Source organism: Saccostrea echinata, unplaced genomic scaffold (genome assembly GCF_033153115.1).
Source record: "Saccostrea echinata isolate AGI-Se365-2 ecotype Australia unplaced genomic scaffold, CSIRO_AGI_Sech_v1 ptg000033l, whole genome shotgun sequence".
Taxonomy (NCBI): Eukaryota; Metazoa; Mollusca; class Bivalvia; order Ostreida; family Ostreidae; genus Saccostrea; species Saccostrea echinata.
The window spans coordinates 13,212,643-13,227,328 of record NW_026889782.1 but is presented as its reverse complement, the minus strand read 5'-3'; the positions used below and the strand labels follow the sequence as shown (position 1 = coordinate 13,227,328).

General features: G+C 32.4%; 1 long non-coding RNA gene across 1 annotated transcript; it reads right to left on the bottom strand.

Moving 5' to 3' along the window:
* Positions 1–326: 326 nt before the first annotated feature.
* On the bottom strand, positions 327–2,043 carry LOC133198677 (uncharacterized). The gene is made up of 4 exons (XR_009722541.1): positions 2,028–2,043; positions 1,725–1,766; positions 1,249–1,281; positions 327–428 (listed from the first exon to the last, which is right to left on the bottom strand). It is a non-coding gene; the product is annotated as an uncharacterized LOC133198677 (long non-coding RNA).
* Positions 2,044–14,686: the final 12,643 nt, after the last annotated feature.

The window sequence follows — 14,686 nt, the reverse complement described above, 5'->3', positions numbered from 1 at the left end:
GGCACTCAGGGTCATTGAGCAGTGAGGGATCTTTATTGTGCCAGCGCCTGCAGTGACACGGGGCCTCGGTTTTAAAGGTCTCATCGGAAGGACCCACAACTTTCACTCCAAAGTGCCGAGCGCATTGCCACGGAACAGTTGCTACCCATTTTTTATCGACTTAGGTCAGTAGCGGCCGAGATTCGAAATCACGACCTCCCGATCAAGAATTGAGCGCTCTTCCGACTGAGCTTAATTACTAGGAGAAAAAAAAATAAAGAAAATAAAAATAGATAAAAAAAAATAAAATAGTGATTATATTTTACAAATACTTTTATTTCGATTCAAAGACATGAAATACATGTTTCTTTTAATTGGAAGACATCAGGCGTAACAACAACCGCAGCTCGGACGACACCAAGTACAACACCTAGCCCCAAGAAGATTTTCTGCAATAGCAAAACGTTCATCAATATATAGCAAAGATTTATACTTTTCAAATATAAAAGAAACTCTTCCAGTGGTTTTTAAAAAAGGATGGGGGTGTTTGGTAGCCAGAGAGAAAAAGATAGCTTACCTCGAAAAAAATTGACAAGCTAAAAAAGGGAAATCATCTAAACTCGGAAGTACTATTTCGTTGAGTTTAATTGAGTGGGTTCTGAGGTTGGATCCAACTTCTTTATGTACCAAATTTTAGTAAAACGCTATACATTACTACATTACCTTTATTTGACTAAACTGCAACAACATGTTGAGATTGGAGCGACTGACCTTTTATTGAACATTTTCATTAGTATAAAAATATGTTTGAAAAAAAAAAGCGGGGTTACTTGTGTGAATTTAGCTCCTTCATAAAAGGTGAGATAAATAGACTCCAGTGCTGTCGTTACGTGGAAAGTGAGCCGTTGTGACGTGGAAAGTTAAGAATATACAAATTATATAATATTGCGAGTTTAAAAAAAAAAACAAAACGTACATTTGTTGTATATTTTATGAAAATTAAATAGGGAAGTTTTTCTTTTTTTTTTTTTTAATTAATTAAATTTCGCCAAAATAATACACATTTTGGTGTTTTAGAGTATAGAAAATGCATTATGGTTCTTCTGTGTATTAAACAGCGAAGCGACAAGGTTTCGTGTGTGTTTGAGGATATTATGTGCTGCAGATTTTCACTGAATTTTAGACAGAAATTTACACTAAATGTAGATATTGTAATATATATTCACTCAAAGAGAAAAAAAATGAGAACATAATTGGATTGCAACTTACTAGCTGCAGATCTGGCAACTCGGATGGGAGCCACTGTAAGCAGAACAACAATATCTTCATTACAGAGAAATACAAATTAATAGATAATTGTGAAACAATGCAATTCAATCCTCAGTCCAAATATATAAACATTTTTGTTTCTAAATTATTTATACTGCAAACCAACTGTTATTCGTCTTCAAAAATTGTACTTCGTAAAATATGCCTACCTAACATTTTTTTTTTTATTTACACACCAATGTCTCAAACAAAATTTAAAAAGAAACGATTATTTGATAAAAACTAAATATGTACATGTATCAGATGTATATTTTCTGAAGTAATTTTATTTCCTTGCAGAAACCTCAATATGCCTATGTATATCTTGTAAAAATAAATACTCCATATCATGCACGTTACAGATACAGGTCTATAACTCTTCATATTACATTGCTTGGCCCAAATTAATTTTATTAATTAAACATGTTTCTTCTGACCTTTATGAGCATCACTGTTGTCAGCTGTACCTTCAGCGTAGGCTGAAAATACAAATGATATTCATGTAATATCAAAAAAATATTATTTAAGACCCGTAAAAAATATTTAAAGATATTCCTGAAATTTGTAACTTATTTTTGTTTTATTATTTTTTTTTCATCATTAGCCATTCTTTGTCGCGCAGACAGCGAATTTGCCATAGTTCTAAAATCATATATTAATGTTTCTAATAAATTCATCAGAGTTGATTGAAAAGCTCGTAAACAATGTCAATATAAACGAATAAGGAAATGAAAACTCACCTGATCCTAAAATATCTGAAGTGTAAATATAGAACAATCATGTGAGTGATTCTAAATAAAGAAAAATATATCAATAAAAAATACGTATACATAACTTTCTGTTATCTTTACGTTTGATTAATAAGGTTTAATTTATCGATAATTTATTTAATATTTTGTAATAAAGAAAAATCTAAGGACTTATTCCTTACACAATACAGTGATGGTTGTTTTAAATAGTTAATGTAAAAAACAATATTAATGATTGCTGCAATAATGAAAATATGATTTCTTGTTTAAATGACACTGATATCAGCAAATACAATCTATCATTAAGTCGACTGCTTACTGGCGTTTTTCATACTTATTGATACATCGCTATTTACACAGCTGTCTAAGGATGATTAGTTTGTCCGATCATGACAAGGAGCTCACCGTGGGTGAGACTGGTCGACAGGGGACGCTTACTACTACATGTCACCTGATCCACGTCTGATTTTTTTTTTATAGGTGTGTGTTAACTCTGTCCCCAATTTGTATTGTTTCAATAGACTTTTTAGCTCAAATACTGTTAGTGATCTCCATATTTCATTGCAAATGGAGAATTGAAATTAATTTCAACGTGTATATATTAAAATTCTTTCCTCAAAATTTCATTATTTTTAGTTTCATTTCTAAATTTTCAATGACAAATCAGTAAAATGAAGTGTTATCTTCAGAGATAAAAACAAATTAAATAACTTTCAGAATAATAAAGAGTATATCACAAGTACTTTCATTTTGTTCAAATGAAATCACTAATCACCGTGGAGGGATTTCTATTAAATAAACCTGCTGATGACGTATAACCAAGGGCAAATGGCGAGTCATTTGTTAACAAAATTTGAAAATAAATAATTGCGATAATTTCTGCACTATTCATCAAAACTCTTTTTTGTTTTTAAATTTCTATCTATCCTTTACGAAAATTATTTAGCATCTGCTGTCCATGTTATAACAAGCAATTTGTAAATCCAGCATGAAATGTCGAAAATTGTACGTGCATCGATCAATCAAATGCACGAAATTAATCAAAACGTGCATTTTTGTTCATTTCTTAATTGCATTGTACCAATCTGTCTTTTGAGTCATTTTTAAGCAGAAAACTAATTGCAATAATTCTATAAACAAACAAATTTTTCCAGTGAGTTCTCCATTCTTTGAATATAAAACTTACTGATGATATTTCATCAAAGATTACTTCATTTATTTTTTAAATGTTTGTTTTCAATATCGATTACATAATGGCATGTAATATAATTTTTAAATGATACTTTTATGTATTTTTATCATTTTTTTTTAATCCTGCAACGTTATTGTTGACAACTTACACGAACGATCGCGTTACACGGACGATTCAGCACGATTAACGCACGATTAAAACTGTTACACGAACGATCGTTCACGCACACGATTCTACACGTTACACGATCTTTCACGATTGCTAACGGAAACGCACGATTCTTCACGCAAAATGGTTAAATATATATAGGAGTGAACATTTTCAAAACGAAATAAGGCTTAATAGTCATTTTAGATTTCAAATTATATAATTCATCGACTTTGGAAAACTGGAAAAAAAAATTAGAAATGGATATATTTGACACTAAATAAGACTTACTAGTTATTGTAGATTACAAATTGTTTTTTACGTAACTCTCCGACGTGGAAAAATTGTTTTCTTTTCTTTTTGATCGATACGTAACGATGTAATTTATGGTCGATTGTTGCATGTTGTATGAGATAATATAGTTGGGCCTTGAGTTTTGATTCTATTGAATTTTATGATATGCAGTAAGGGGGATATTTAAAAAAAGGCATAAAAATATATTAAAACTGTATCCATCTTTCCATTTGTGAATCTCTTAAATCAAAAATTACATTTCCAGAAATTATAAAAATAAAGTAAGTTTCAGAGATAAACACTGATAAAAGCAACCCCGACAATCATGTCCTGTACATTCGCCGACTAAATAATTATGTAAGCATTGGGAATTAATCATTTACTTATTTATTTATTTGTAAAAATATACTTCTTTGATGTATTGATATACAAAATATCTTGACCACAATTAGCAGCAAAAATAATTAACATCAGAAAGATAGTCACGCTATTTGAAGAGAATATCATATTTTAAGACTCAATATATTGCATATTTACTAGCGACAATAAGTTCGTTCAGTTTTGTAAATCGCACTTCATTTATTTTATTTGAATTAAAAAAAACAACAGACAATCGAAATGCTTGTTTAACAAATAACATTCCGATAAAAACTTACAAAACGAAATTTGCACGTTTCTTACCTCACGATCACGCACAATTAAAACCGCAAACGATTGAGCCTGATACGCGCACGACCTCTCACGTTACACGAACGATCACGCACATTACATGAACTATTCTACACGATTGGTTTGTCAACAATAACGTAGCAGCCACTGTAGAACGACACGGCAAAATTATCAAAAATTACTTACTGCTCTGGTTTTTGCATTATGTATACATAGAGTGTGAAAAATAGTTAAAATTTAGTTCAAGAAAAAAAGTCGGAATATTTTGTAAATCGCCGAAGCATTGTTTTCTACCATTTCCTTATACATGTATTTTAAGAGGGCATTAGAGATTTTTTTTTAATTTGACTGTTGTTAAAGTTACAAGCATAGGATAGATGGAATAAATAATTGATTTTATCCATAATTGAATTGTTAACTTACCAGCTCCGAAAATGCTTAGAATGGAAACAATATAAAAGTCATTTCATTAGAACAACATTGGAAGGATATAACAAATATATATATATATATATATATATATATATATATATATATATATATATATATATATATATATATATATATATATATATATATATTTTTTTTTTTCAGTCTTACACTGTGCATTACTACGCCGCGTAAACATAACGTAAACATTTATATAATGTGTTGTACTTTGCAGGCACTATGCCTAAATAGTGGTCCGGGTTTGACACATGATGCAACCCTGACTACTATTTAAGCAGAGCGCATGCAAAGTACAACACTATAATTATTTTTATTATTATGCTGACTGTTGTATAAAAACGACAATTATTATATTTTCCCCATTTCCGATGTTTCATCACCTCTTACATTCATGTTAGTACACCCCTTTTATGACGTCACGTTTTTATACTTGTACGTCATAATATTTTTTCTTTAATTTTGAATGTTCTATGCATTAGGTATAATGTACAGATAGTTTCAGAGAATTTTAGTTGAGTGAAGGGGAAAAATTGCAAGAAACTATTTAAAGTAGAACCTACGTCGTATGACGTCATAGTTAAGTGAACGAATGCAAGACTGTCTCAACTAATGAAAATACACAACTGTGATAAATGAATGACATGCAACTATTTTGAAGGAATGCAAAGTTGCCAAAAAATCTTCAGTCGACTATTAAATAGTACAATATCTTCATGATATATTGTATGAGTCTTTAATATATTAAAGATAGTGTTTAATGTTTGTAATGTTTATCCCAGATAGCAAGCTTACGTTGGGCCAACGCAAGCCCAACGGTGAAAATTACGTTGGCCCTCTGTCAGTTTTATGCGTTGGCCCAACATCATCTTGCTCATCGGCCCTACGTTCAACCAACAAGTTGGCACGACGTTGGGCCAACATTTGATGGTTGGTTATCTGGCATTGGCCCAACAATGGCCCAACGTTTAACTTCCTGTTGGCCCAGTGTTGGTTCAATGTTTTTTTTATAGTTAAGAATGAATGTTGGACCAACGTTGGCCCTACGTTCTATAAACATGTTGGCAAATGATCGGCGATTGAATTATTTTAGTTCAACAATATGAATTCCTGTAAACTTTTTATTTCCATAATTACGAGTAAAACACGATTGAATAAATCCTGCATGGTAAATTAGCTTGTTCCTCAAACAAAAGTTTTATTTTTTTGTCACTCTTATGGAATGAAATCAACAGACGGAAATAAAGGTAGTTCAATGTTTTCTTAAGTCTATCCCATATCACTTCAGTCACTATATAATATTCCTCTAGAATAAGAGTCCCAGTGTTCAAATTTGTGAAACTTTGGAATGTTCTCCTGCCCATATATTACTTCTGAACCATTCACTCCTTTTTTCCTGTTTATGTTATTGTTTCTTTGTCCGTAAAATCCATGTCTCTTACACTGATAATTGAGATAAATCACTCACTGTCCATTAAATTCCAAACATCAATGGTCTTGTAACACAAAGGGTTTTCTCCCCACCAGATCCTATAAATGATATAAAAAAATATATCAGTTTAATCCGTTCAAAAATGATGTCACTTACTACTTATAAGTCGTAACTGAACCAGATTACTAGTAAATATACATGCATATTTTTTTTTTTTTTTTTGAAAATTGCAGTTCTTGAATAACTGGTTCAATTTTACAAACTATGCTCAAGTTAAAACTTTCACAGAGATAAAATTCTATCAATCACACCTAAAACGACTATACTTACATTTCATGGGCTAAAACAATCCATTTTCTCTTTCTTGCGATTCAAAACGGACACGCACATGTATATGCTTTGTTCAAGTGTTGCAAGTGATAAGATGTGACCACTCCGAGTTTACGAAACAGAGCTGATTAGGATGCCTGTTTCCTAGGAAAGCGGCCAGTCACCTGCTGAGCCAGTGGATTTCACCACTGACCTAATTATTTGGAGCTCTAAAATTCAGCACTTTAAGTTTCATGATGCTAAATATAGAATCTACAAAATTATATACTATGCAGAATAATTAAAACTTCTACATGTATTTGCAATGGTCTCGGACACAAATTACAAATATAAATCAGTAATAAAAATCTTATTTTCATAAATTAGGTTCTGGAATAATTTTTTCGGTTTTATTAACAAATACACTGTAAATTATTAATAAATGGGCTATTAAGATAATCCCTTGTTCATAATATTTTAACGAAAGATGAGATGTCTCTATTGAAAGAAGCTTAATTGGTTCTAAAAGATACAAATTTAATATGTGTAATTAACAGATCACCAACATGCATGTTAATGAAAGTTGTTTTTACCCCCGAAATTCACTCCGTTGAACCAACGCTGGGCCAACATTGAAAGCCATATCAATACCTCATTATAATCAAAATTTACTACGTTGGGCCAACATTGGACCAACATTACATGCCCAACACACATTTTTCATGTGTTTCATGTCAACATTACTTGGTTGGCCCTATGTTGGGCAAACATTACATCCCTACACACAGTGGCTTTGTTTTAAGCCAACATCTACTTGGTTGGACCTACTTTGGACCAACATCAAATGCCCAACATATAATGGTCATGTTTCATGCCAACATTTACTACAATGGACCAACATTGGCCCAACATCGCACACCCAACACCGACGGACCAGCTTTCACTCCAACATATCATCCGTTGGGCCAATGTTGGGCCAACATTTGCCGCCCAACGCCAACACTATACCAACCTACCAACCATCAGCCAACATTGGCCCGATGTAGTCTTGCTATCTGGGATTATGAAATGAAATATATTCATTTTCATAATTATTTCTTAATCATTGATTTGGATTTTTAGTTGTTTGTGTCTAATAATAACAATTCGCTAAATATTAAATTTTAAAATAGAAATTTCATTTTTTGATAAATATTCAGATTGTAAATCTGAACGTAACACCAAAACATTCATTTAATCATGAAATCCTGTGTAAGTGCAAAAAGGTCAACATGACTAGTATTGATAAAAAAAATCTCTCTCATTAGTTTGCTGGGAAAGGTATATATTATAATCATTTTTCGTAATCATTTGGGTGAAATATATGGAGATAACGAACAGTATTCAAGCTCAAAAGTCCACAATCAATACAAAATAGGAGCAGAGCAAACACGGACCTCCAAACATCAGAGGTGGGATCAGGTGCCATGGAGGAGTGAGCATCCCCTGCCGACCGGTCACACCCGCCTTGTGCTCCTTGTCATGATCGGGGAATAACGGAAAAATCCGTCGACAATTCAGTGTGTAAATAATGGCCTAACAATTAGTGTGAAAAACGTCAGTCAGCATTTGACTCAATGATAAATTGTATTTGCTGACAAGGTCATTGTATCGATCATAGAACTTAAGAAATGATGACTTTAAACGAGACAGCTGATATTCTTGTTTCATCAACTCATTTGTCAATAATTTACCTCGTTTTAGAAATTGTACATACGTAGAGCATGCTCTTGCGTATCGAATCAACTGAGAGATATATACAGCGTATGCAGGTGATGAAGATATATTGCTGCATAAGGGAAGTTGACGATTGAAAAGTTAAAGTCATCACGTTTATCATAAAGCTTGGTTGTTAGATTACCATTAACGTCTTTTTCAAGTAAAATATCCAAATATGAAAGAGATGTGTCAGACTCTGTGGTATCTTTTATCTCAAGTTCACAAGGATATATCGTATCGACATAAGAATGGAAATAGCCATTGTTAATTGACAATACGTCGTCGATATATCTAAATGTCGAGTTGAAGGCCACAGCAAGTGTTTTCTTGTTTTCACGTACAAGATTTTGGACAAATTCTGCTTCATATGAATACAAAAAAAGGTCTGCTAATAACGGGGTATCTTCTTCATCATATTAAGGATTGACACACTGTCACAAAGACTTTTGGTAAATATTTACAAATTAAGGGTTGTAGATGGACTAAAAAAATCCTTTTAAAATATTGAGCGCATTTGCATATATGTATTGAAATGTGGATTTAATCTTTTATGTCAATTGAAGAAAAAGGAATTTAATTTTTAATAATATTTCTAAATATTCTTCAGTTAATGAATTTTATAAACAAAGGTGTTTGAAGAAGTATTTTTGTGATTTTCTATATTCTCCTTATGACCATGTACCCCTAAAAATGGCTGAAAATTATATTTGCAGTGTATAATAATCATTCTAAATTGCACGGGCTGCACTACATTTAATAACAAGGAAACATGCCATGTATTTTTAACAGATAAATAAGCAAGTGCTAATTACTCATTTTGGAAAGTTTGAAAATCCTGTGACAAAGACTTTTCCGACATAGGTTCTACCTTAAGATAAATTATTTTGTTTATGTTTACTTTTCTTTAAGTGTAAAATATTTGAAACTAAGTTAATGTATATTATAATACAGTGATTGAGATAAGGGCGTCTGTGGCGTAATTGGTAGCGCGTCGGACTGACAATCTCGGGGTCGTGAGTTCGATCCCCGGCGTGGGCGCTGTCGGATTTTCTTCAGAAAAAGAAGCCATGCACTATTTCAGCATAGTATGCTTACGCTGTATAAATCCTAAGAACACTATACGAAGATAGTTGGGTATTGATTATATAGAGACAAACTGACAGGAAGCATAATAATCCTTCTTATATAGTATTTGTAAAAGTGTTGATTGAAACAATATCACATATACTTTAAATGTTGCTGTTTAATTTATTATGTTCCCCAAACGAAGTTTGGGAACACATTGTTTTTACTCTGTTTCTTACTATTATTCTTTTTTATTTTTATTTCTTCTCCGGTACTTTTTTGTCCGCGAGTGTTCTCGGAAACTGCACATCAAATTGAGTTAAAACCTTTTTTAGGGTTGATAGGTATGTTGCGTAGATGTGCGGAACGAAGGTCATTTTTCGCGCACATGCATGCACCTGCGGGCGCATGTAATGAGTGAAATGACTGATATACTTCATATAGCCGTAACGTTTATATTTTTTATGAAATGCTTTGAAACCCATAAGATAAGGATATATTAGTAGTGTAGACAAAATGGCATGGCCAAATTAGCATGAACTCACGCGCATGCACGTGCGCTTTGCTCTGATTGGCTGAAACAAAAGTCTCAATATCTTTCTTGTTTTTTTGACAAAATACTTTGAAATTTAAAATATAGTCATAGATTAGGAGGTTCTACAATATCATATAGAAGAATTGTCAAGAAAACACGTGCATGCACGTGTGCTGCAGTCTGATTGGCTTAAAATTTAAATGCTTATAACTTTCTTGGTTCTCAACAAAACAGGATGAAAATTAGAATATAAATAAGTATAATGGATTCCTACATTGTGCTACTATCAAAAATTGAATGCAAGAACATGCATGCATATGCGCGCGCGCATTGCATTAAATGACCGATGTACTTGATATAGTCGGAACTTTTAAAATTTTTGATGAAATGCTTTGAAACTCAAAAAATAGCAATATATTAAAAGTGTAGGCAAGATGATGTGGTCATCAGGCATATTCCTTCACGTGCGCGCGCATGCAATGCTGAAATGACCAATATATATGATATAGCAATATATTTTTTTTAATGAAATGCTTTGATACTCAGAATATAGGAATATATTCGAGTAGATAAGATTATATGGTCAACATGCACATGCAGGCACGTGCAAAGCGTAAAATGACCAATATACTTATTGATGAAATTCTTTCGCACTCAGTTTTATAAAATATATTAATAGAGTTGAGAGGATGACAAGGTCATCATGAACATGTACGCACGTGAGGGCGCACGCAATGCTTATATGACCAATTTACTTGACATAGCCGTTCTTAAATTTTTTGATGAAATGTTTTGATACTCAGAATTAAGATGCATTTATAGTATAGACGAGATGACATGGCCATCCTGCACATGCATGCACGTGCATGCTCGTGTAATACGTAAAACAACCAATATATCTGTTATATTTAGAGTATGAGTTTCCTACTGTATCTGAGATACAGGGCGGGGCTTAAGGAGAGAGCATTTAGAGTATTCTAAATGACTTGTGACATGACCTTTCTTATGACCTCGCTAATTTACATGTGTATTTGGGTATATATCTCTCAACCAATCAGATGATTTTGCAGAAAGTTGATCTAGTACCCCATTTTTAGCAATCGCAACTGAAATGCCGAGTGAGGTGGGCGTGCAGGTATCTATCAATTTAAATAATTATTATTATGAGATCATTATATAATGTTTTCCAAAATGTAATTTATATATGATTGCTTAGGTTTTTTTCCGGCTATTTAGCTCTTGCTGACTTTTTTTAAATCCAAGCTAGGAATTTATTGCAAAACATTTTGATACATAAGAATCATATATGGGAATGCATTTGAAGCAAAAATGTTTCGGGAGGTCGTATTCTGAGAGAAATGTCCGACAATGTCATCGACCGGTTGAAAAACATGTGTATACAAAATTCTTGGCTCCGATTTGTAATAAACAGATGTAAGAAAGAGGCATATTACCTTCATGTTTGAAACAAAATGTAGAGGAACGAAAGGCAGATCCAGCACTCACTTGTGCGCGTCGGTATCCCTCCTCTTTCGATTTTTTTTTTTTTTTTTTTTTTTGGCTTTCGTAAATTATGTTTGATAAACTTGTATACACTTTTCATTAATCAACACGAAACGATCACACACATATAGTGTCAGGCCTGATTATGAATATACCCCCACGAAACTCAAGATTTTCCAGTTTGGACATTTTTTTCCGAAGAAAACCATTTGTGTATTGCCCCCACTCCCTCCTTTCTAAAATTTTTGAATCCGCCATTGGTAAATTTACGTTGTAAAATTCTATTGTTAATTAATCTCAAATTTTGAATAAATACTAACAGCGCTATCATGAGATTTGATTGATTCTTATGTCTATATCATTTTAAGATACGGATTCAGTTTTCCGTCATCGCTAAAAATAAACCGTACTGTATCGTTGATATTTTTGAGATACAGTACAGTCTCTGCTCATTTGCATAAGAAACGCCCACTAAAAGTGTTCTGTATCGCAATTATTGTACGGCTGACTTCAAAGGAAATTTCGCCGCGTCATGTCACAAGATTGCCTTATTTAATGAAGCGTACATGGAATAAGACACCAAAAGGGAGTTAGGGAGCGTTATGGGAACATCTGTAATGGTCCCCGTTACAATTATAACTAGTTAAATTTAACTTATCTTCATTCAAAAGATTGTCGTATTTTCACCTTTAAAATGGCACTATTTTTAGGTCACGGAAGGATTACATGTATACTTAAAGGAATTTGTACGCTATCGGATAAACTTTTTTTTAAAAAATCCAGTTTATATCATTCAGAATGATTTTTAACTAGACGGAAATTCATTTTCTTCATTTACACACACTGTGTTAACCATTTTTAGGTACGATTTCTTTGATGGTGTATTCAGATTTTTAATTGGATGAAAAATTTTTTAAAAATGTATTTTTAGTCAAATGCATATGGTGATGACATGCTTTTATTTTGGATAAAATGAAAAGAGAAAAATAACCATTCATTACATACTCGTGTGTGATAGTGAAATTCCACCTCGGGGCCAAGATTCACGGTCTAGGACTCGGCAAAGCCTCGTCCTAGACTGTGAATCTTGTCCCTTCGGTGGAATTTAACTATCCCACACTCGTAGTAATGAATGATTCTATTAATATATACTAAGGAATTATGAAGTATTACCAATAAATTATAAATATGATATAACTTACAGAACAATAAAGCAAGAATCACAAAAACCTTCATTTTGATCCTCTTGAAAAGTCATATGAAATCAACGTGGAGTGACTTCTTTTCTACACATCTGCTGATGACGATATTGATTTTTTTTAATAATGTAGACAACAATTCATTGATCCATGTTCATGCAATCAAATTTCCCCTTTATACAAATACCGTACAAGAAATATGGAGTTTTCTGGAAATAGAATATTTCAAAAACAAAACAAACAATTGAAACCAATAAAGAAACACAATCACATTTTTTTCTCTCGAATGCAACTGTTTGAATGGCTAATTACCCCACCCCACCCCCAACAAAAAAGTAATAAATAAATTGAAGATCCTTCGGTGTGAAAAAATGTACATATACAATTCAGGTGAATAGTTTTGTACTTAGGATGTGTATAAAGTGATTCAGAGATTCACTAAACTCTGAAGTACCGTTGTGTACAGAATTGGACAGTTAACCACGTGCACTGTCTGGAAATTTTTTGACAAAAAGAAGTTATTTTAAGGACATTTTTTTTTGCTTCTTATTCACCATTCTATTAAAAATGCTTAGATACCTCTTGGAAATATAAAGACAAGTGATAAAACAGGTTAGAAAAAAATTCCTAAAGGAAGATTTTCCTTAATTCCAAAATTCAAACTCAATAACTAATGGTTTTCCTTTTCTCTGTGGTGAAATGTGAAAATAACGAACACGAACGGGAATCATGTTCAAAAGTTCAAATAAACATTACAAATTTTGAGCAGATCAAACACGGACCTCTGATAATAGAGGTAGGATCAGATGTCATAGACGAGTAAGCATTCTCTGTCAATTGGTCACAACTGCCATGTGCTCCTTGTCACGATCGGGAAAGCTGTAGACAATTCAGTGTGAAAACAGTGGCCCAATAATTAATATGAAAGACGTCAGTCAACAATCGACCCAACGATAGAAAGCACTTGTATTTTGGAAACAAGGTCATTGTATCGACCGTAAAATATGTGAAGTGTTGACTCAAAAAGGTCAGACGACATATTCCTCAATAATATACATTTCCCCCAATATTCGTTTAGTTTTGCTTATTAGAGAAGCTTCCTCAAAATAAAAAAAAAAAGTTCATTACCAGTATTTTCTTCAAGATATAAGGTGTAGGTTTCTGTATATTCCTACTGGAAATTCCTTGGATTGTTGATGTCACAATTTTCGGCTTGTGCTTCTTCTTTAAGATATTTTGAAAACAGTTCAGAAATAAGAAGACATAGATAATTATAAATTGTTGGTATATTACAGGAGATTAAAAACACAAAGATGAGGAAGGTGTAGCCAGACCTTGTTGATATCATTGTATCATTGACTTATTTGTCAGTACTCTGCCTCAGTTTAGAAATTGATCTTACAAAGCAAATCAAAGATAAAATGTGTATTTTAAAGCAGACCTCATCCCTTTGTTCTTTTGGGCTAAATATTGACCTTTGGGATTCAAACAGTTTAAAAGTTAGCTTGACATTAAGTTAAATACTGATATACCTCAAAATTGGGACTATTACTTTAAATTGAGAATAAACACATTGATTAACAAACATCAAAGTTAAATCCTTTCTGAACAATGCTTATTTTTAAACCTAAAATCGATAGTCATATAGAACTGGAAAACAGAATTTTACTTACGCTACCTGTGCACAGGATGATGTGTCACAGATGTGAATTGTTATTGATATCGAAGTTTTCCAACGAAATTAAACAGAAATTGATCTCTGATGTAAAGTTCTGCCTACATCTGTTTTATTTTTATCATATCTGTTTAATATCTGGATGCTTTTATCTAACATCGTTTATGGCCAACTAAGGTCGAAATATAATGACACACTTATATGTTACGTTTGTGGAAAGATTTATGAATACAACTTATATTTATTATATTAAGATAGACACCTCACATTTTTATCGATAATTTATCTGACTGATGAACTGGATTGATGCGACAATTTCATAGCATTATTACATTTTTTACCATAAAGTTTTACTAAAGATTTTTAAACTGATCTTGCATTGAAATTCGACAAGTATATCAAAATATTAGTTTTCGCTGAACATT